At 37.5% G+C, this 22,174-nt stretch overlaps 1 long non-coding RNA gene across 4 annotated transcripts in view; it reads left to right on the top strand.

Annotated features, from left to right (window-relative positions):
• LOC144307833 (uncharacterized) overlaps positions 1 to 22,174 on the top strand; it is a 130,568-nt gene that overhangs the window by 50,063 nt on the left and 58,331 nt on the right. For all 4 annotated transcript variants that reach the window (XR_013374535.1, XR_013374536.1, XR_013374533.1 and 1 more), the window contains exon 3: positions 14,995 to 15,052. This is a non-coding gene — a long non-coding RNA (uncharacterized LOC144307833). The remainder of the gene's footprint in view (positions 1 to 14,994; positions 15,053 to 22,174) is intronic.

Raw genomic sequence — 22,174 nt, forward strand, 5'->3', positions numbered from 1 at the left:
AAGACACCTGGGTTATAATCCCAGACTGAACCATACCATACATATGACTTTTTGCTTCTATGCTGAGAGCCCGGTGCCTTCCATAAGGCTATACTCATGTTTCCTTATTTCTCAAGACCAGCTGGGTTGCTATGGAAACTTCTATGTTGCCTATGCAACATAAATATTTGCAAAAAGTACAATCCTCAGCCAGCATTTGCTACAGCACTAGCAAAACTGCTTGCAGCTGAGCAATACTAGACATCCCAGGACCAGTGCTGTACCACGGAGGTATGTGTAGCACTGGTTGAGCTAAAGGCATGCCAGAAGCTGACTCGGAGTAGGTTTCACCATCCCTTTCCTTGAATGTGCCTGTTGGCACTCCTTCTGTCTTGGAGAATGACAACTGGCAAATTGCCTCGCCCTCCCCGCCCCCTGCTTTTTCTGTTTATTCTACAATTGCCAAGAGAGCTGTATAGGAAGATCGAACTCAAAATTAGATCCTAGAATAGATCCTTGAATCAAGGGATGAAAAGTCTGGAGCTGTGGTTATCCAAGGCATTTGTTTTCCGGCTTCTTTGCCCAGGTCTTTGGTGAAGGGGTTCTAAATCCCAGCAATCAGATTGAAAGTTTTGGCTGGCTTACATCTAAGGCCCTAGACTAAAATTTAGCTACTCTTCACAGGAAATGGAAACCTGTGAGCCTCATGACTAACCACCAACCTGTTTTTATTAGTAGTAGTAGAGTTAGTATTTTACTATGACACATGCCACTACCAACCTTGTTCAGCTTGTTATGTTTGTTGATCTTTGTTTTGGACTTTGCATTTGGTTGAAAGCATGGTACCTCATAGGACAGTGAAGCCATTCCACATGGGGAATAAAGAGGCCGAAGTAGGTGTGTATATAGTCATATAGTGTGTGTGTGTGTGTATACACTATATATATACTTGGTTTGTGTTTAGTTTCAGTATATGATACAAGCTGTTTCTAATTTCAGTTGATGTTCCTTCAGATACTGGAATTCCAGCAGATTTCTGCCTCGTCAATCATTTTGTAATGTATATGTGAGAGAAAATTTCAATTGCAAAGAATCCAAAAGTTTGAATTCCAAAGACTCCAGTTCTTTTCTTCTGCCCTTCATCTCTATTTTAATAGTAATACTAAAAGTTCTCTGTATTAAGTACTTTTTTTGTTGCCAGTCCCTGTGTAAGTAGATGACATGTAATATTCCTTTAAATCCCCAAAATAACACTCTAAGGCTGGGGGTATTGTCATTCATTCCATTTTATAAATGAGGGCTCTGAGACAGGGAAATCAAGCCAACACTTTAGACAACTAAGTTGTAGAACTATAATGTAAAGCCAGATCGGTCTTATTTCAGTACTCTTATTATTAATGACTCTACTGTTTCCCATGATATTATATTGCCTCAATATTTGGAGCTTATAGTAACAGCAAGTGGAGGCATAGCAAAGAAAAATAGTATTGGCTGTATATGGACAGTATAGGCAAAACTGTGGTCAGTACCAGGGCAATCATGGGGGATTTGGAATCATTATTAGAACCTGTGATAAGACTTTTTAAACTTTTGAGTTGTCACTTTTCATATATTTTAATAATCTGTGGTTCCCACTGATAATCTGGCCCAAGTTTATACTTATTGGGACCTTTTATACTCCTTTACACTGATAGGGCAGAGTCTGGAGGAAGTCAACTTTGTGTCACAGGAGGAAGGAGCCTCTGGTATGTTATGATTCTGAAGCTTGGAGCTTGGTCTTTATATCACAGTTGTTTATCTCTGTAAACAACTTTATTGAAGTGTAGCTTACATACCAAAGGTTTGTCCATTTTAAATTTACAGTTCAGTGATTTTTTTAAGTTAACTTAGAGGGTTGTGCAGCTCTTCTCATAATCCAGTTTTCAATTTTCATCTCCCCCAAAAGAAATACTACATCCATTACCAATAATTCCTAATTCTCCCATCTCCCAGCACTAGGCAACTACTAATCTACTTCTTGTCTCTACGGATTTGTCATTTTGGACATTTCATATAAACGGGATCCTATAACAAGTGATCTTCTGTGAATGGCTCCTTTTGTTTAGCATAAGGTTTTTGAGGTTTGGGATGCCTGGGTGGCTCAGTGGTTGAGCATCTGCCTTTGGCTCAGGTTGTGATCCCAGGGTCCTGGGATCGAGTCCCACATCAGGCTCCCCGTGGGGAGCCTGCTTCTCCCTCTGCCTGTGTCTCTGCCTCTCTCATGAATAAATACATAAATCTTAAAAAAAAGGTTTTTGAGGTTTACTCATGTTGTAGCCTGAATCAGTACTTCTTACATGTAGTATCTGCACAGCTTTGAAAGACAAAAGCATAAATGAGTCATGAGAAGCTTTCCCTCTGCTCAAAAGGGAAAACATTTTCAAAAACTAAAAGTGGTGTTGCAGAAGACACTAAAGATAGGATTTAGGACAAGTGAGAAACAAAAGGGCTATAAGAAAATAAATCAACCTTAGCTTGTGAAACTAGAACTGATGAACTCAATAAATAGAACAACTGAAGTATCTGTAAGATGTTGCAGGAAGTAGAAGTACCAGGACAAAACCATAATGCTTTGCAGAAGATAATAAACTACTTCTTAAAAATTAATGCAGAGTTTCAGAGGAGACACCATACCTGATAAAGGGAAGATTATGAAGAGGAGAAAGAAATATCTTAGCTCTTCTTCTTTGGAGATATCCCCTTAAAAATCTGAGTTAGTTGGATTATTCATGATATTAGCGAATACAACAAAATTCCATCAGGTTCTATTAAATAAAAGCAGAAAAGAGGAAAGTTATAGAATCATAATTTGGGAAATAAAAACTCAGTGTATTGTGAGGTGGTGGTGAAGTGGGTATAGGTAATCAAAAGGTATACACTTCTTGGGTATCTGGGTAGCTCAGTTGTTTAAGCTATTGATTCTTGATTTCAGCTCAGGTCATGATCTCAGGGTAGTGAAATCAAGCCCTGCATCAGGCTCCTCACTCAGTGCAGAATCTGCTTATTCCTCTCCCTCTGCTCCTCCCCCTACTTGCATGCTCTCTCTCTCTCAAATACATTATAATTTTTTAAAAAAGATATAAACTTGCAGGCATAGAAAAATAAGTCCTGGGAATGTGATGTACAGCATAGTGACTATAGTAAGTACTATATTGTATTTTGGAAAGTTGCTAAGAGAGTAGATCTTAAAAGTTCTCATTACAAGAAAAAAATTATAACTGTAGTGATGGATGCTAACTGGACTTGTGATTATTCTGAGATGTACAGAAATATTGAATCATGTACAATTGAAACTAGTATAATGTTATATTGAAATTATGTTCTAATAAACATAAATATGAAAAAACATACTGCAATATCAGACATACTATAGATAAATAAGAGATGCTGGAAGAATATTGGCATAAAGAACAAAGTAGTTTAGATTAAAAAGAGGACTGAACTATGTATATGAAGGGAAACTATGGAAAATTTGAGAGTATTGAGCTAATAAGAAATGAATCATAAATGTCTATGGAAATGTTACTGCTTTATTTGGTGGTGGAAAAAGATGATAAATATGTATAACATGTAAATAACTTTGCTAATTAAAAGCCTACAAGGACCAAACAAGATAATGACTGGGAAAGCAGTTTGAAAAGTAGAAAGTGCTATGCAAATGTAGTTGCTGTTGTCATTAAGTTTTGTGCTTTAGACTTCACATTATTCTCTCTGTGGCAAGCTATTCATGGATGCTGCCTTATTTTAGTTCCTGTCTTCCTTGGCAAAAACACATTTTGTTCTGTGGCCTTTGGAATTTGGAATGTTCTCTGGTCACTGGCTTCTCTGTTGGGATTTCAGTTGCTTATCCTACTTGCCTTTCTGATTCTCTGGATTCGTGTCTGGACAATGGTGATACTAGGCTTACTCTGGGCTCTGATTTTCCCCCCGCATAAGGGTTTATGGCATGTAGCGTGGAATGGAATGTTCAAGGGGTCATGCCCATCATGCCATTTTGTGCGCTGTCGACATTACTCTTGGCCTTCCTTTTCTCTTCTTGTCAGTGGTGCCACCGTTACCTCATTCATCTAGGCTCACAAACATTTGAAGTCCCCACCCCCTTGGTCACTTAAAAATACTTCTGGGGCAGCTACCATATGCAAAGCCTAGCTGTGCTAAATATTGGAAGGATACAACTCATCACCAAAGCAGTCACAGTCAAATGTGAAATAAGATGCTTGTATAAGTTATAATAATAGAAAGGTTGATACGTGTTATAATGAAATTGTAAGGAAAGGACAAATAGGGGCGCCTGGGTGGCTCAGTCAGTTAAGCACTGGATTCTTGATCTCCAGCTCATGATCTCGGGGTCACAGCATAGAGTCCATGTGGGGTTCTGTGCTTAGCTGGGAGTCTGCTTGAGATTCTCTCCCCCTCCCTCTGTCCCCTCACCCACTTGCATGTGCTCACTCTCTCAAATAAATAAATCTTAGAAAAAGAAAAGGACAAACAGAATTTTAGCACAGAAAATGAGAAAAGGTTTCACATAGAAGGTGATATTTAAGCTGCATGTTTTCTCCTGTTTTTAAGGTATACATTTCATACAGAAAGAGTCACCCTCTTTAGCATACAATTCAATTACTGCATAAATCCCCCTGATCCTTCAGAACCAAACCTTCCCCAGACCCCTAGCCAACAACCACTCATTTGTTAGCTGTCTATGGTTTTGCCTTTTCCAGAATATCATAAAAAAGAAACCATACTTTGTAAAGCACTTGTACACTGGCTTCTTTTACATGCTATAATGCATTTGCGATTCATCCATGTTGTTGACTGTATCAGTAGTTCATTGCTTTTTATTGCCATGTAACACTCCATTTTATGGATGTATCACAGTTCATATATCCACCTACTAGTTCAAGAAATTTGCGTTGTTTCCACTTCAGGGTATACAAGTTTTTCATGACAACACAATTTTTTATTTCACTTTAGTAAATATCTAGGAATGGGATTGCTGGGGTGTATGGTGAGCTTTATGTTTAGGTTTATAAGACACTACCAAATTTTGTCACCCTCTCTGATTTTTCTCACTCATTTTCTCTCCTTTCCCCTATAATCTCTTTGACTATTTTTTATATTCCCCATATGAGTGAAAGCATATACTGATTGACATGAGAGACTCCTAACTCTGGGAAACGAACAAGAGGTAGTGGAAGGGGAGATGGGCAGGGGGATGGGGTGGCTGGGTGACAGTCACTGAGGGGGGCACTTGACGGGATGAGCACTGTATTATATGTTGGCAAATCGAACTCCAATAAAAAAACATACAAAAAAAAAAAAGACACTACCAAAGTGTTTTCCAAAGTAGTTATACCTAACATAAACGTATGAAAGTTCTGGCTGCTTTGCCTCCCTGCTGCTATTTGCTAATATTGGTTCTCTTTTTGTTATTATAGTATTCTAAATAGTGCATAGTGTTATCTAAATGTGGTTTTAATTTGAATTTCCTATGGTTAAATATGAAGATCTTTTCATATCTTTATTTGCCACTTGTATAGCTTTCATGACATTTCTATTAAAATATTTTTAACTAATTTGTTATTATTGAGGAATTTTTCTATTTATATATTTTTAATTGAGATATAATTCACATCCCATAAAATTCACCATCTTCAAGTTAACAAATGGCTGGGTTTAGTACATTCATAAAATTATGCAACCATCACCACTATCTAATTTTGTCACCCCAAAGAGAAACCCCATAGTCATTAACAGTCACTCTTCATTTCCTCTACCCCAGGCTCTGGCAACTACTAATGGATTCATATACTCTGGATAGTTTGTATAAATTGAATCATATAATATATCGCCTTTTGTATCTGGCTTCGTTCACTCAGCATATATTTATTCAAGGAATGTTGATTTTGTAGCATGTCCCTCATTCCTTTTATGGCCAAATACTATTCCATTGTATGGATGTACCACATTTGCTGATTCATTCATCAGTTGATGGGCATTTGGGTTGTTTCCATCTCTTGGTTTTTATGAATAATGCTGCTATCAACTTCTATGTAAAGTTTATTGAATACACATGTTTTCAGTTCTTTTGGATATATACCTAGAACTGGAATTACTGGATCATATGGTAACATATATTTTATATGTGCTAGATAAAACTGATTTATGGAGATAAGTTATTCACATGTTTTTTTCTGAGTCCTAGGGTTTCTCTCTCTCTTTCTCTCTCTCTCTCTCTTTCTACAAAGATTTATTTATTTTTTTGAGGAGAGAATGGACAGCAGGGGCAAAGGGAGAGAGAGAGAGAGAAAGAGAGAGAAACTTAAGTAGAGTCTATGCTGAGTGCAGAGCCCGAAGCAGGGCTTGATCCCATGACCCTGAGATCAAACCAAGAGCCAGACATTTAACTGTCTGTGCTATCCAGGCACCCCTCTTTTTGTTATCTTAATAGTGGTTTTGGAATTCTAATTTGTTTATGGATCACATTTTGTCATGTTATGTAAGAAATCTATGCCTAAACCAGGGTTACAAAGATTTTGTTCCATATTTCCATCTAGGTCTTTTATGGTTTTAGGCTTAACGTTTAGGTCTATGATCTAGTTTTTGTTAATTTTTGTGTGTAACGGATGGATCAAGTTCATCTTTTGCATGTGGATATCCAATTATGGACACACTGTTATCTTTATTCTTTGTCATAATCAAATGGTTATATTTGTGTGGGTCTATTTCTGGACTCGACTCTGTCCCAACAATCCATATATCTATCCTTTTGCCAATACCATACTCTATGATTACTGCAGCTCTATAGTAAACTTTAAAATCAAGTAGGCTCATTTCAAATTTGTTCTTTTTCAAAATTGTTTGGATTACACTAGTTCCTTCCCCATCCTGTATGAATATTTTTGAAGCCAACTTGTCTACTTGTACAAAAAGATTCCTTCATAGATTTTGATTGTAACTGCATTGAACTTGTAGATCAGTTTGGAGAGATTTGACCTTCAAACAGTATTGAGTTTTCAAATCCATCAATGTTCTATGTCTCTCCATTTATTTAGGTCTTCTTTGACATTTTCCAACAATGTTTTGCAGGGATTTTTTTCCCACATACATATCTTACACATATTTTCCTGGATTAATTTAGACTAGTATTTTGTTTTTTGATGCTACTATAAATGGCACATTACATTTCAATTTCCAGTTCATTGCTAATATAGAGAAGTATAGTTTATTTTTACATGTTATCCTTGTATCCCAAGACCTTGCTAAATTCACTTACTTGCTTTATTAGCTCTTTTGTATTTTCCTTAAGGATTTCTATATAGATAATCACATCATCTGCAGATATAGTTTTATTTCTTACGTTTGATTGAGTGCTTTTAGTTTTGTTTTAAGTTGTTGTTGCTTTTGTTGTTTTTGTTGTTGTTGTTTTTTTAAGACTTTATTTACTCATGAGAGGCAGAGGGAGAAGCAGGTTCCCTGCAGGGAGCCCAATACGTGACTCAATCCCAGGACCTCTGAATCACAATCTGAGCCAAAGGCAGATGCTCTACCACTGAGCCACTCAGGTGCCCCTGTTTTTTGTTTTTGTCTTTTTTTAATTTTTTTTTAAATTTTTTTAAAATTTATTTATGATAGTCACACAGAGAGAGAGAAAGAGAGGCAGAGACACGGGCAGAGGGAGAAGCAGGCTCCATGCACCGAGAGCCCGACGTGGGATTCGATCCCGGGTCTCCAGGATCGCGCCCTGGGCCAAAGGCAGGCGCCAAACCACTGTGCCACCCAGGGATCCCTGTTTTTGTCTTTTGCAGTGACTAGTACCTCCAGGAAATATCTTGAATAGGATTGGTAAGAGTGAATCTGCTTGCTGTATTCCTGGTCACTGAAGGCTTACCTTTAAATCACTCTTTAAGTCACTCTTACCATTAAATATGAAAGCTATAGTTTCCTCAGGTTGGGGAAGTTCCTCTATAATCTTACTTTGCTAAGAATTTTATCAGGAATGGATGTTGGACTTTGCCGTGTGCTTTTCCTGCATTTATTGAGATTTAAGGTATCTATGAGTCATGTAGGTATTTTCTTAAGTTGCAGATTTTGATTATCAGTGTGGGTAGGGACTGAGGTTATGCATTTCTGATAAGCTCTGAGATAATGTTGATGTTGTTGGTCATGGACCTCACTTTGCCTAGCATGGACATAGGCTATACCTCTATGGCTTGAAGGGAACACACTAAAGGATGCTAAGAAAGTAAGACATGCAGGGAGAAATGCAGAGAATAGATTTTTGTCATGAAGGGCAGTGAAGGAGAGGATAAAGAATTATAGAGTGACCCACAGTTTTAGTATCTTCAGTACTAGGTTTGCCAAACATGAAATTAGTCTCGGTTTTTGCAGCAGAAGTTATGTCACTTATTTTGTACCTATTTATGATATTTAAAATCTCACGTATTTTTATAAAACCAGATATCTCTCACTGTCCAAGTCTGTTGGTTTCCAAGTTTGGATTGTGGTGGTTCAGGTCAGAAAGAACATCACAGGATCTGGATATATTTGGTTCTGATGTTTTGTCTAGTGAGTAGTAGTAAGAGAGTAGTAAGAGTCAAATAATAAAGGATATCTGTCCTTTTTTTAAGATTTTATTTATTTATTTATTTATTCATGAGAGAGAGAGAGAGAGGCAAAGACACAGGCAGAGGGAGAAGTAGGTTCCAAGCAGGGAACCCGATGTGGGACTCGATCCCAGGTCTCCAGGATCATGCCCTGGGCTGAAGGTGCCACTAAACTGCTGAACCACCAGGGCTGCCCAGGGATATCTGTCCTAATGCAAAAAAAAAAATGTGTCTTAATCTGTTTGATTTCTGAGTTTGTATCACCTGAGTTCTGATAGTGGAACACTTTTTATACAAATTTTCCCCCTACTAGCTGCATAATCCTTTAAGGTTAAGATCATGTATTTATTTGTCTTTGTGTTCTCAGCCACTTGTATATCAGTTGGTACTTAGTAGGTGCTTATGAAATAGTCATTAAACCGTTGAAATGAGCTAAAGGGAGGAAAAACAAATAGACTACTTTGCCAAGGAGTTTACTTGCAGAGAGAAGGAGAGAGATAATTTGACAGATGAGAGGATTCAGGGCTGAAGGAAGATTTTTGTTTTGTTTTCTTCTTTTTCATTATTTTGAAGCCATATAGATTTGTGGCTGATTTTAGGCAGAGAGGAAAGACCCAAAAACGAGGTAGTGATTGAAGATACAAGAGAAAACAAATAATTAATAGAGCAGGTTTCTGTAAAAGATAAAGAACACAAGTAGCTACCTTAATCATGGGGAGGGGGTAAACACATTACTTTAGCCCAATTTTTCACTCAGTCATGTAGAATCTTCATCACTAAGCCATTTAGCCATAGCCATCACTATAATCCACTCTAATCTAGGACCTCATTGCTTTTTTATCTCAGTAACTGTTAATTGATCTTCTTCTCTATAATCATGTTTATTCAAGAGTTTCTTTTGCACGTGCCTGGTGAAACTGTCTCCCAGAATCTTTTCCAGGAACAGCCCTCCTCCTGGAGAACCCAGTATGAGGCTCTTCCTTTCTGATTTCTGATTTCAGCCTGGCATCTCAACCCCTTGAGATGAATGAGGATGTTGGGTTCTTACTGTTTTCTTCAGCCTTATACTTCTTTATGGGTTCCATTGTCAAAGGTTAACATGTAACTCTTGATTCTCTTGCTATGTTGGCATTTGACACACTGGAATTTGTTCCTATAATTCAAGTGATAATAATACCTTCTATTTTCTAATCAAGGAGCAAAGATTTCTGCCAAGGAGACTTTTTCTAAAAATTGATTTCAAAGGAATGCCATCAAGTGTGTAGCTCCATATGCCTGCATGTGCACACTTGCACATATGTGTTTTATGTCACAAATATAATTACTCTTGGATATGAGTTTATTCTCATGTGTGGGCTAATTGATAGCTTACAGGGTATTTGTTTTCCAGTCTGCTGTTTTTGCTCTGAGCAAAAATTTACTCAGCTGATGAGAATATTTTGACAACTCTGCCTGTGTGTCCAGGAACTGCAATTTGGTATGAATTTTCTGGCTGCAATGACCCAATTTTAAGATGTAAAATAGAGTACTCTAAATTTATATGGAAATAATGTAGCAAACCTAATTCCCCCACAAGGAGTAACAAACATTAAGACCTTATACAGCTCCTAATATATAAAATCATAGGATGGAAATATCATGACTATAGCCTCCTTAACTCATTTGCAAATATTACAAATGTTGTTTACTGAAACTGAGTTCTAGCAAAAGTTACAAAGAATTATGGTTTCTAGCTTGAAAAAAAAACAGTTGAATTTAATTCTTAGGAATGATTCAGTCAGCATTTTATGATTTATTTGTACCTTTAACAATATCCATCCTTTTTCAAAATTTGTTTCTCAATGCCCTGAAATATGAATATGCTCAAACAATTATTTTTAACAAAGCGTTTTGTTTTTCTTTGGGGTTCAGTAGTTTAATAACTGCCTTTATGTAATTCAGTGCGATTCCTATCTCATTCATTTCTTGGCTATTTCATTTTTAACATTCTGGTCACATAAAGGAATGCACACTGAATTTTATGGATGACCAAAGGAAACCAATCACTATATATATTTTTTAAAAACTCATTTAACATTTGCATAGGTGTTTTGTGAACTTTAATATTTAAAATCCTGAAACTCAACCAATATAAGTACTGAGCTGTCATTATTTATTAAAGATGCCTTTACCATAGAAGCCCTAAAATATCATTCTGTACTTGCTGACAGGGAAAGCAAAGCAATCTGCATTCCCTGGAAGGTGTGGTGTTTTAGCAGCTTTCCTCTGCAGATTGAGGCTAGCCTGACAAAATTGATTATATTGATCATTTTATGGGTCGATTGCCAAGAGATTGAATGGTTAATTTGATTTGGTCTTCTTAATGGCCAAAAGGACCAGATGGCTTGATTGGAAAGATGACTGAAATGACAAATTCAACTGTGAAAACATTTGAATCAATGATGATATGTTAACACCATTTCACATCTCAGAGAGATGTAGAAACTTCAAATCCTGAATTTCAGATTAGACTGAAGCCTTCAGTCTTGATGGCTAGCTCAGAATTAGTATTGCAGTAGACAACTTTAACTGGGGTTCAACTGAGTAAATATTTGTGGAATGAATAGATAAATTCATGGTATTTTCAAATTTTCCATAATGTACATCCCATGCTAAAGAGTAGGATATTAAAGCAACCAGAAAGAAAAACAACAAATTGCTCATGCTATTGAAAAGTCTTGAAAGCATGCCCGAACTAAAATGATGATGGACCACGATATGAGGATCTATAATGAATTTACAGCATAAACATCGTGACTCATAAGCTTGTCACACAAGAGCAATTTGAAAAAGGAGTCTTGGCAAATTGATACTTGTGTTCCTTGCTCCCTTATATTCTGAAGGGAGATTTTTTACCAAGTATTAGGAAACTATATGAAAATGAAGGTCATTAACAGCTAAAAAAGGAAATGGCAGTTTTATGAAGCAAAGATTTGTATATATTAAGGCTGAAGTATCCGATCTAGTTCTGTGACTTTTGGCTCCATTTCTGACTGCAGTGGCAATGTCTACACATACTGAGTAGAATTGAGGTTGGAAGCAATTATCACAATGACTCTGTTATAGTATCTCCTTAACAAGGACAACATTGGACACAGATGAAATCCTCCAACTTCAATAAAATAAAATTTCCTTATAACTTGCTTTCCTTAAACTTTTTTAAAAACTTTTTTTTAAAAAAACTTCCTTTTTTATTGTTGCTTTTGATTGTTTTATTTCTTTCATGAGATTTTTCCTTGCTTGTGCATATCGGAAATGTTACCATCCTGGAGCACCTGGCTGGCTCAGTCAGAAGAGCATGCAACTCTTGATCTCAGGGTTAAGAATTTGAGTCCCACGTTGGGCATAGAGATTACATATATATTTATATACAAATTTATATATATTATATATTATTGTATTTTAATATATAATATATAAATATATATTATTTATAAAATTAAATTTTAAAAAAAGAAATGTTACCATCCTCAGGACACAGTACAGTAGTAGTTTACCTGTGGTTGAAACATGGCCTTTTTTTTAAGTAAACTCTACACCCAATGTGGGGCTTGAGCTCAGGACCTGGACATCAAGAACCGTATGCTCTGCCGACTGGTAGAGCCCCTACCAGGTCCCCAACAGGTGCTCCTAAACCTTGCTCTTTCTGTTCAGCTGTCTGTGGTGTTGTCCTTTTATCTGGGTGTCTGGGTCCTCAATATACAAAGTAAAGGTCCAGACAGGGGCAACCCTGTTTTTGGAGTCTTTCACCAAGACTCTAAGGTGATGGCCAATCAGAGTTCTGTTCTTGAAATGTGAGGCCTAGATAAGAGTATGTGAATTTGAAGCAGGTTTATCAGAGATCCTTTGTCTCAGACCATGAATTTATCTATTCATTCCACAAATATTTACTCAGTATCTGTTACATCCTAGACAATGTGCTAGGTGCCTGGTATACAATAAGTAATAATATAGGTGCAGACATTAGCAGAATAACCTCTCAAATATATTTGTAATTAAAACGTTTTATATGTAGTGTCACAGTAAAGGTCCAAGTGATATGAATGCATAATGCAGACTGGTGGCACCTTTAGATTGTTGATCAGGGAAAGTGCCCTTAAGACAGATATTTAAGCTGACATCTGAAGGATGAATAGGTGTGGACCAGATTAAGAGAGGTAGTGGGAGAAATGCACCGCAGTGTATGCAAAGGCGTGGAAGAGATAGGCTCTCTGGCTGGAGGGCAAAGAGAAGAGGAGAGACTAGCTCCAGATAAACCTGGAAAGGTAGGTCAGGTCCTGCAGGCTGTATTAGTTGCTAGGGCTACTGTAGGAAAGTACCAGAAACTAGTATGGCTTAAACAACAGAGATTTACTGTCCCAAAATTCTGGAGGCTAAAAGTCTAAAGTTAAATTGTTGGTAGAGTTGGATCCTTCTGAGGGCTGCAAGGAAAGGAACTTTTCCAGGCTTTTCTACTTGATTTCTATCTTACCATCCTTTCCCTCTGTCTTCACATTGTGTTCTGCGTATCTCTTTGTTTAAATTTCCCCTCTTTATGAGCACAGCCATCATATTAGATTGGTGCTCGCCCTAATGACCTCACTTTAACTTGATTGACTGTATGAAGACCCTACATCCAAATAAGCTCATATTCTGAGATATTGGGGGCCAGGGTTTCAACATAGGGATTTAGGAGGGACTGCACACATAAAACAGAGCCTTCGAGGATATGTTACTATTTTAGATTCTTTTTAAATGCTTAGGGCAGCCATTGAAGGATTTTGTTTTTTAAGAAGATCCTTCTGCTATGTGAGGAATCTATTGTAGGGGGCTATTTTAGATTCCTCTTGGGACACCTGGGTGGCTCAGTGGCTGACAGGCTCAGTGGTATAGCGTCTGCCTTCTGCTCAGGTTGTGATCCTGGGGACCTGGGAGCCTGCTTCTCCCTCTGCCTGTGTCTCTGCCTCTATGTATCTCTCATAAATAAATAAAATCTTTTTAAAAAATTCCTCTTGCTGATGTAACAAATCAACACAAACTTGGAAGTTAAAAAAAAAAAAACACATAGATTTACCAATCTTACAGTCCTGGAAGTCAGAAGTCCAAAATCCATTTACTATGCTAAAAATCAAGGCAGAAGTCTTCCTTGTGGAAGCTTTAGGAAAGAATTCATTTTAACTTTTTCAACTTCCAGAGGCTGTGTACATTCCTTACCTTATGGCTCCTTCCACCATTTTCAAAATGAGCAAGATAACATCCTCTCCTCTGACATTTACTCGATTCATTCCCTTTTCTATCTCTGACTCTACCTCCCTTTTTCTGAAAAGGACCCTTGAGATTACATTGGAACAACTGTGTAGTTCAGGATAATCTCATTTCAACATGCTTAATCCCATCTGTAGAATCCCTGTTACCATGTAAGGTAATAGGTGCACACAAATGAGGATGTGGACTCCTTCACAGGTGTACAGTGTTAGGTAGAGGGGGCATTACTCAATGTACCACAAGATCAAAGAATGAAAGCCAAAAGCCAGTCACAAAGCTTTTGTAGGAATCTAGACAGGAGGTAATGGTAACTTGGACTAGGTAGCAACAGATGTGCAGAAGTATTCAAATCGGAGAATTACTTAAGACACAAAATCGGTAGGACTTGCTTTTGACTTGGAGAGGACAGGGGAGTGAGAGATGGAGTCCATCATTCAGCTTCTATCTAATGTGCCTCCTGGCTATTGTGAATGTCTTCTTCCTATACTGGACTAGAAAATTACAACTTGCATTTTGAAAAGGTTCCTATATGTTTCTAAAAGTAGCCCTTTCTGCATTCAAAAAGCAGCTTTGTTTCTATGTTTATTTTGGCATAAGTAGACATTTTATTTTTAACTTTTTGGAAGAGTTGTGTAAAAACAGTTTGCTCAGATTTTGAAAACTTATGAATAAATCATTTGAAATGGCCTACTAAATTTGCTATTTATCCCATTAAGCTTGAAAATGGAAGTGAAAAAGAAGCTAAAGATTGGGAAAATAAAGTAAATTAGCAAATGAAAATTGGTTGATTGTTCAAACTGCATCAAGAGTGGGTGGCAATTGGGGCACCTGGGTGACTCAGTGGTTGCACGTCTGCCTTTGGCTCAGGTTATGATTCCAGGGTCCTGGGATCAAGTCCCGCGTCAGACTCCCCACAGGGAGCCTGCTTTTCCCTCTGCCTATGTCTCTGCCTCTCTCTCTGTGTCCCTCATGAATAAATAAATGAAAGATTTTTTAAAAAAGAGTGGGTGGCAATTGATATTTTGAAAAGACAAAGAATTTTCCTGAGCAGATGACTGAAACTTTGTACATGTTTTGAATGACATTACAGGAAAGGAGGATGGATTCAAGTAGGAGGTTTCCTGAAAGCTCTAAGGGAGAAGACCAAGGTATGTTGAAAATTTTCCTTGTGTAATTCCTATAGACAGGAGCTTTGAGGAATATTTAGCGATGAGAAAAGGGAATCATACAACTGTATGGGCAATCTTTGGCCAGACAAATAGCACATTGTAGGTACACTCTGAGGCAAATTTAACAAAGTAAGATAACTATTTTATGATGTTGGATGGAGCTTTAGAACACATACCAGAGTCCCATTCATTTAAAAATCCCTCTAGGGGAAAAAAAAATTTAAAAGGATCAGCTTAAATGATGACTCTGCCCAGCAGTACTATTTGAAGAAAAGCTGTGTCGGAAGTTGATGAATTGTTGATTTCTTTCTTTTTTTTGCGAGTTACCAGCTGAATTTGAAATTAAATACATCCATTGCATGAGGTGCTTTCCATTTTGAACTCTTTCTAGTACATTCTGTAGTTTAATGCCTTATTAACTCTAGTTTATCCCAAATGTGCTATGTTTGTTTTGTTTAAGGAGAACGAAAGTATCATACAAGTCTGTAGACATGTTTACTTGTACTAATCAAGCTATCTAGATCATTATAGATTCTGCACTGTAGCATCACTGGAATAGACTGAGACTTACCGAGGAATACAGTGGGGTCAACACTTTACCTCATATGCTCTGCCTGTGCCAGTGGCAGCTTACCCCAGAGGTAGAACCTCCTCCATTCACCATTTGAAATCTTAGTCCAAGCCTCCTTTCTGATAAACACTTCTTACAGTATTTAGGATTTTATTTCCTGATCTGGGGGGGAACATTTTGCTCTGTAATGGCAGCCTTACTAATTTACTCATTTAAGCACATCTGTACAACTTTGGCAGATGCTTGCTTTAGGAGAAACCACCTGATATAGATGCCTACTACTTAGAAACCTGACTTCTAAGCCTACTCAGTGTCTGAGATTAGGCCACCTAAGAGAGGAAGTTCATCCATAGATAGCATTTCTGGTTTTCCTATGGATTCAGAGGGGAAGCAGGAAGAATGAATAAATGAATGAGACATTATCTGTAATTACTATAACAGTCTTACCACCTGTAAAAATAGGAGGCTGTATTAGGTCTTTAAGGTTCCCTTCCAGCTCCTCTGAAAGATGTATGGAGAGAGATAGCTTACTCTCTCATTCACAGAACATCTCCCCAACCCAACTGTAATATTCCTCCCTAGCCCTTTCAGCAAAAAGTTGGAAACATATTTTTTAAATATTTTATTTATCTATTAGAAAAAGAGAGAGCTATCAAAGGGAGGATCAGAGGGAGAAGGACAAGTAGAGTCTGCATGGAGCCCCATGCAGGGCTCGATCCCATGAGCCTGAGATCATGACCAGAGCCCAAATCAAGAGTCAGACCCTTAAGTGACTGAGCTACCCAGGTGCTCCAAGATTGGAAACATGTTAAAGCTGACCATACAACCACACCAACTGTGGGTATGTGAATGTCACAACATTTCTGAAGTTCATGTCAACTTACTGTTTATTTATTATCTCATGAGCTTATGAGTGAGTGTGCCATAGTGATCCTCCTACACATAGAGAACAGGTAGGAAGTGTAAGCCCACTGGGAGCCAAAATACCTGACTCTACTTGAAGTATGGTGGATGACATGCTGAGGTATAAGGATAGGCCACATGATATGGTAGAAAGAACCTGAGTTTTAGAGGCCTATATATATATGGGTTTGATTACTACCACTACCCATTTCTACCAGGATGATCTTACATAAGTTATGTGAAATAGGAATGATAATTTGATTGCCTAGCAAAGTAGGTATTCAGCATCTATTTGTCACAGTAGGAGAAACAAAGGTTGGGTACCAGAGAGGGAGAGGGCTGCCTACATACTTTTCTTTTTTTTAATATCTATCTATTTATTGATTTATGATAGACACAGTGAGAAGGAGAGAGAGAGAGATAGAGACACAGGAGGAGGGCGAAGCAGGCTCCATGCCGGGAGCCTGACGTGGGACTCGATCCCGGGACTCCAGGATCACTCCCTGGGCCAAAGGCAGGCGCCAAACCACTGAGCCACCCAGGGATCCCCCTGCCTATATACTTTTCAATGTTTCTGTCTGTTGTGGTGCCTAAAATCATCTTGTATCCCATTGCTGCCACCAATCTCTTGACTGATTCTTGACCTTAGCCTAGAGCTGTCAATGTTAGGAACATAAGCTGTGTACATATGCCCTTCTTTAGCTTTTTAGATGAGCAACATAATAAATCTCCCCTCTCCCCTCCGGCCAACTTAATGTGGCTGGCTTACACAGTAAAATGGAAAATAGAGTTAAGCATGTAAACGTTTGATTAGAAGATGGATAATATCTGTGATAGTTAATTTTATATGACAACTTAAATGAGCTAAGGGATGCCCAGATAGCTGTTAAAACATTATTTGAGTGTGTCTTTGAGGGTGTTTCTGAAAGATATTAGCATTTGAATCGGTAGGCTGAGTAAAGAGATCCACTCTCACCAATGTGGATGGACATCATTCAAACTGTTGATGACTGAAATAGAACAAAAAGGCAAAAAAAAAAAAAAAAAAGGGGGGGGTGAATTCCCACTCTCTTTTTTTTTTTGAGCTGAGTCTTCCATTCCTCCTGCCTTGAGACATCAGAGCTTCTGGTTCTTAGGCCCCTGGACTGGAATGCATTAGACCATCAGCTTTCTCATTCTCCAGCCTCCTCATTCTCCAGCTGTAGACTGTGAGACTTCTTGGCCTTCATAACCACGTGAGCCAATTCCTAGAATAGATCTCCTTTTATGTATTTTTCTCTATATAACATCTTGGTTCCGTTTCTCTGGACAACCCTCATACAATATCAAAATTAATATTAGTAATAATAATTATAATAATGACAGCAAATAATTATGAGCTTTTGCAGTTTTCAGGCTTTATGCTCAGTCAGTACTTGACCTGCATAATCACTTAATCATCACAATAGTCTGATGAGACAGTTACTGTTCTTATTCTTCTGTTAAGTCAAAGCCATTAAGGCTCAGAGAGGCTAAGTAGCTTGCCAAAAGTCAGGCAACTAGTAAACATAGGAAGGGGGATTTCAGTCCAAATGTGTTTGACTCTGAAGCCTGAGTCTCACCCACTAAGCTATTTGCAGTGATCCCCAATTGCTGTGATACTCAAATGAGACTGTAATTGAGGTGGTGTTTTTAAAACCTGGAAGTACTATCAAAATGGAAGGGCTTATTATTACACAAATGATTAACTGAGGCTATTATTGTTTATCCAGATGCTTGGCAGCATGTAGACAAAGGCTGAGGCTATCCTGGACCCTTTCCAAGTGGCAAAAGCTTAAATGTAACATAAGCAAATTGATGACATGTCTTGACTCTCAGCGTAATAGGCAAAGCTCCTAAGTACAGCTTTAGAGCCAGCATACCTATCTTGTTTAAGTGACTGTATCTGTTTTACAATCCAGAGACTACATAACTTGAGAATGTTGGTGATTATTCTCCAGCATTCATTTAACAAAAGTTTATTGAGTACCTTTATTCTGTGCTCTACATGTTAATGGAGCATCTCTGTTTAGAGAATTCTTTCTCTGGGAAGAGGTTTGTTAACTTATATTTGGAAACATGAGCAGAAACATTGAGATAGAACTCATTTCATCAATGAGAATAGTCACTGGTTGGAAGTTCAGAGGTTTAGAGTAGGGGTTTTCATATTATGCATATCAAAATCATCCAAGAAGCCTGCCCAGGATTTTACCACTAAGATTCCAATTTCCTTTGTTTGGCTGTATCAACAGCTCTCCTGGTGATTCTCATTGTCTAGCCAGGCTCGCATAGCCACTGGCCTATAGCATCTTATTCCATCCAAGCTTCCAGCTAATGAAGGGATGCAATAAAAAAAGAAGACTCTGAGAAATTTGACTTTAGGTCCAAACTACCTACTCCCTTTTCTCATTTCCCTGGATACTGTGGTCACCAGCATCCTTTTTAAATATTGGAGTGTGGGCTTATAAGATAAATATCTACACTATAGGGTGTGAAGATCTGGGAAATCAGGTAATCAAAATCTCAAAGGTTCTACAGGTCTAGCTGGTAATTCAAGTGAGTGAAGCAAGCCAGAAGGAGACTATGGTGAAGTGGAGACTACAGACTGCATGCAAAGTAAGGCTGGAGGTGGGGCAGCCAGCCAATTGTTCTCTTAGAGTAGAGTCAGAACTTTGAGAAAAGTGTTGTACTGAGACTGGAAGCATCACCTAAAAACTTGTTCAAAATGCAAATTTTCAAGCTCTTCCCCCAGAGCCACTGGACTGAATCTAAATCTGGTGGTGGAAGGACAGTAATCTGTGGTCTCACAAGCCCTTCAGGGGATTCTAATGCAATATAAACTTTTTAAGTCACTGCTATACAGCAATGTAGGCCCGGTGTGTGGCCAGATCTTCTGATTTTTTTAAAGAAAAAATAGGAATCTGGCTTTCTTTTATTGAGTAGCTTTTTAGTTGTGCTATGTGTATTTGTGAAGCATCTCCTCCGCTTGAATTATTCTGAACACTCTTGGGTTGAACAGATGGGCAGCTGAATCAGGGTGTGTGTGTGTGTGTGTGTGTGTGTGTGTGTGTGTTTTAATGTATCCTGTGGTCCAAGGAAAATGTATCCCTGGGTTAATCATGCAACTGTCTCTATTCTACAAGGTTAACATAGTTTTGAAATATCCTTCATATCTTAGGATATTGAGCGGTAGGTTGGGCAATGTCACTGTGTAACCAGTTAAACCATAAAATTTGGAATACTAGAATAGATGATTTAGATATAAGAACCCCAGCCTAGGTATAGTATTAGTTTTAGGGATAAAACAAACAAATAACAAGCAAGGGCTATAGATTAAATCAGTGTCACAAGTTTAAATCCTGTCATTCCCAAATCAAATTTCCAGATGAGGTTCCTTCCTACCTAATAATAATAAATTAAATAGATCTCCAGTGAAGTCCTCTTAATTTTTTTCCAGCCTATTCCACACTTTTGTACTAGGGGAAGCATGTAATGCCTAGGGTGTGGCATTTACAACTCTTGGTAAAGACCTTAGCACTCTTTTTACATTTAAGGAATTATGTGTGTGAATGCGTGTATGTGAGATTTATTTGGATTTTGCTCATGAAATGGTGGATGTTGAAAGCTATTGTATGGCACAGAAATATTAGGGTTTAAAATGTACCAGAGGATGGACAACCATCTCAGTTTTCACAGGACTGAGGAAGTTCATTAAAAGAGGAACTTATAGTTTCAAAACCAGGACAGTCTAAGAAAACCAGGACAAGTTGGTCTAGTTTTTAGTGCTGATATTTCTCTTATATCACTTCTCTTTGGATGTTGAATACAGTAAAGGTAAGAGGTAGGAAGAAAAGTCACATTCTATTGTTAAAAGCAATTTTATAACTGGTAAAAATCAAAAGGCAAATGCTGTTGTAAGGCAAAATTTAGCCAGAAATAAGGAAATACTTTCAAATTGAGGTGCCACTCTAAAATGTCTCATGTGAAATACAATGTTCTCGACATCAATCCAACACAGCATGAACCCAAAAGAGAATTCAAAACATGGTCAAGTATAGATGCAAAGGGCTAAAGCTATTGAAATATCTGGTCTGCAAGGTAAATGAAAATCAATGATTTACAACATGATCAGGTTGGGATGATCCAGACAGAGTAGGAAAGTAGAGTACAAGGTGGATCAGGATGAGTAGTAGCAGTGAGAGGTGAGCAACAGAGTGTTGGCAGCCTTTTTTTATGTAGTGGTAGGTATCTCTAGCACAGGAATGGGCCTTGTAAATTAAAGGCATGGGGATGAGGAACTTGCTAGAATTGTCTGCTTGATGAAATTTGGATGGAAATGACTTCATATTTCCATTCAATTTTTATAATCTTTTGAAAAGTCAGATTGTTAAAAAGTGGATGCTTCACATGCTTATATTATTGTTTGACTCCATTCCTTCACTTCTAAACTAGGGACAGTAAGTCAAACTTCATGAGATTAACATGACGGTTAAAGAAAATATAGCATCATGAATCATTTAGTACAGTGCTTAGACCATAAAAATTTTTCAGTAAATGATAGCTCTTATTATTATGAAAATTCTTAAAATATATTTTACTCAATCTGGTATTTCTTGACAAAAAATTGAAGTTTTTTTTGGTAACTTGCAAATTGTGGAGCTAAGCTTTTAAACTGGTTACATGTCTCATCTCATAGCAAGCATTTTGCCGAATTACTGACTCTTGGCACAAATATTCTCCTTATAATTGTTTTTTGACATGACCTTAATCATAATAACTTTTTCTCTTGTCCCCAATTTAAATTTTCACCAAACAAAGTTTGTATTGCATTTCTAATTGCTTTGTGTGACATTCTCCCTTATACTTGGATTTATTACAGCAAATCTCTTTGAGTCATTTGGGATATAACACTAAATCATATTAATGAAATAAACCCAACTCGTTGAACTTAAATCAGATGCTATACAACCATAAATCATGACATGTAACAACCTCTAGGTTTTATTATTTGCAATTTATAGTAACTCTCATTTGGAATTAATTTGACTAATTTAAAAGAATAGAATATTTCATAGCAAAGTAGAATGTAATAGAAGGTGATGAAATAGACTATTTATTAAGTACATGGGTTTTTGTAGTCAGATTGTTTTAAATCTTGGTTCTAATTGTGAAATCTTTTGGCAAGTTACAGACTGTAATTTATCTCAGCCTCAGTTTCCTCGTCTCTACAATAGGGAAAATAGTGTCTACCTTAGAGCATTGTCAATGAGGCTTAAATGAAATCAGTCATATAAAGTATCTAGCACTGTAAAAGATAGCTTAATAAATGTAAATTTTTTCTACTGTCACTACTACTACTATCATTTAAACATCATAAAACAATCTCTTAACATCATTTTGGTTTTGTTTTTCTTTATAGCAGTATAGCTTGACACAATGTTACATTAGCTTCAGGTGTACAACATAGAGATTCAACAGCTCTGTAAGCTACGTTACAATCACCACAAGTGTAGCTCCCATCTGTCACCATACAAGGCCATTACAATATCATTGACTATATTCCCTATGCTGTGCCCTTCATCCTTGTGACTTATATATTCCATAACTGG

This window comes from Canis aureus, chromosome X (genome assembly GCF_053574225.1).
Source record: "Canis aureus isolate CA01 chromosome X, VMU_Caureus_v.1.0, whole genome shotgun sequence".
Lineage (NCBI taxonomy): Eukaryota > Metazoa > Chordata > Mammalia > Carnivora > Canidae > Canis > Canis aureus.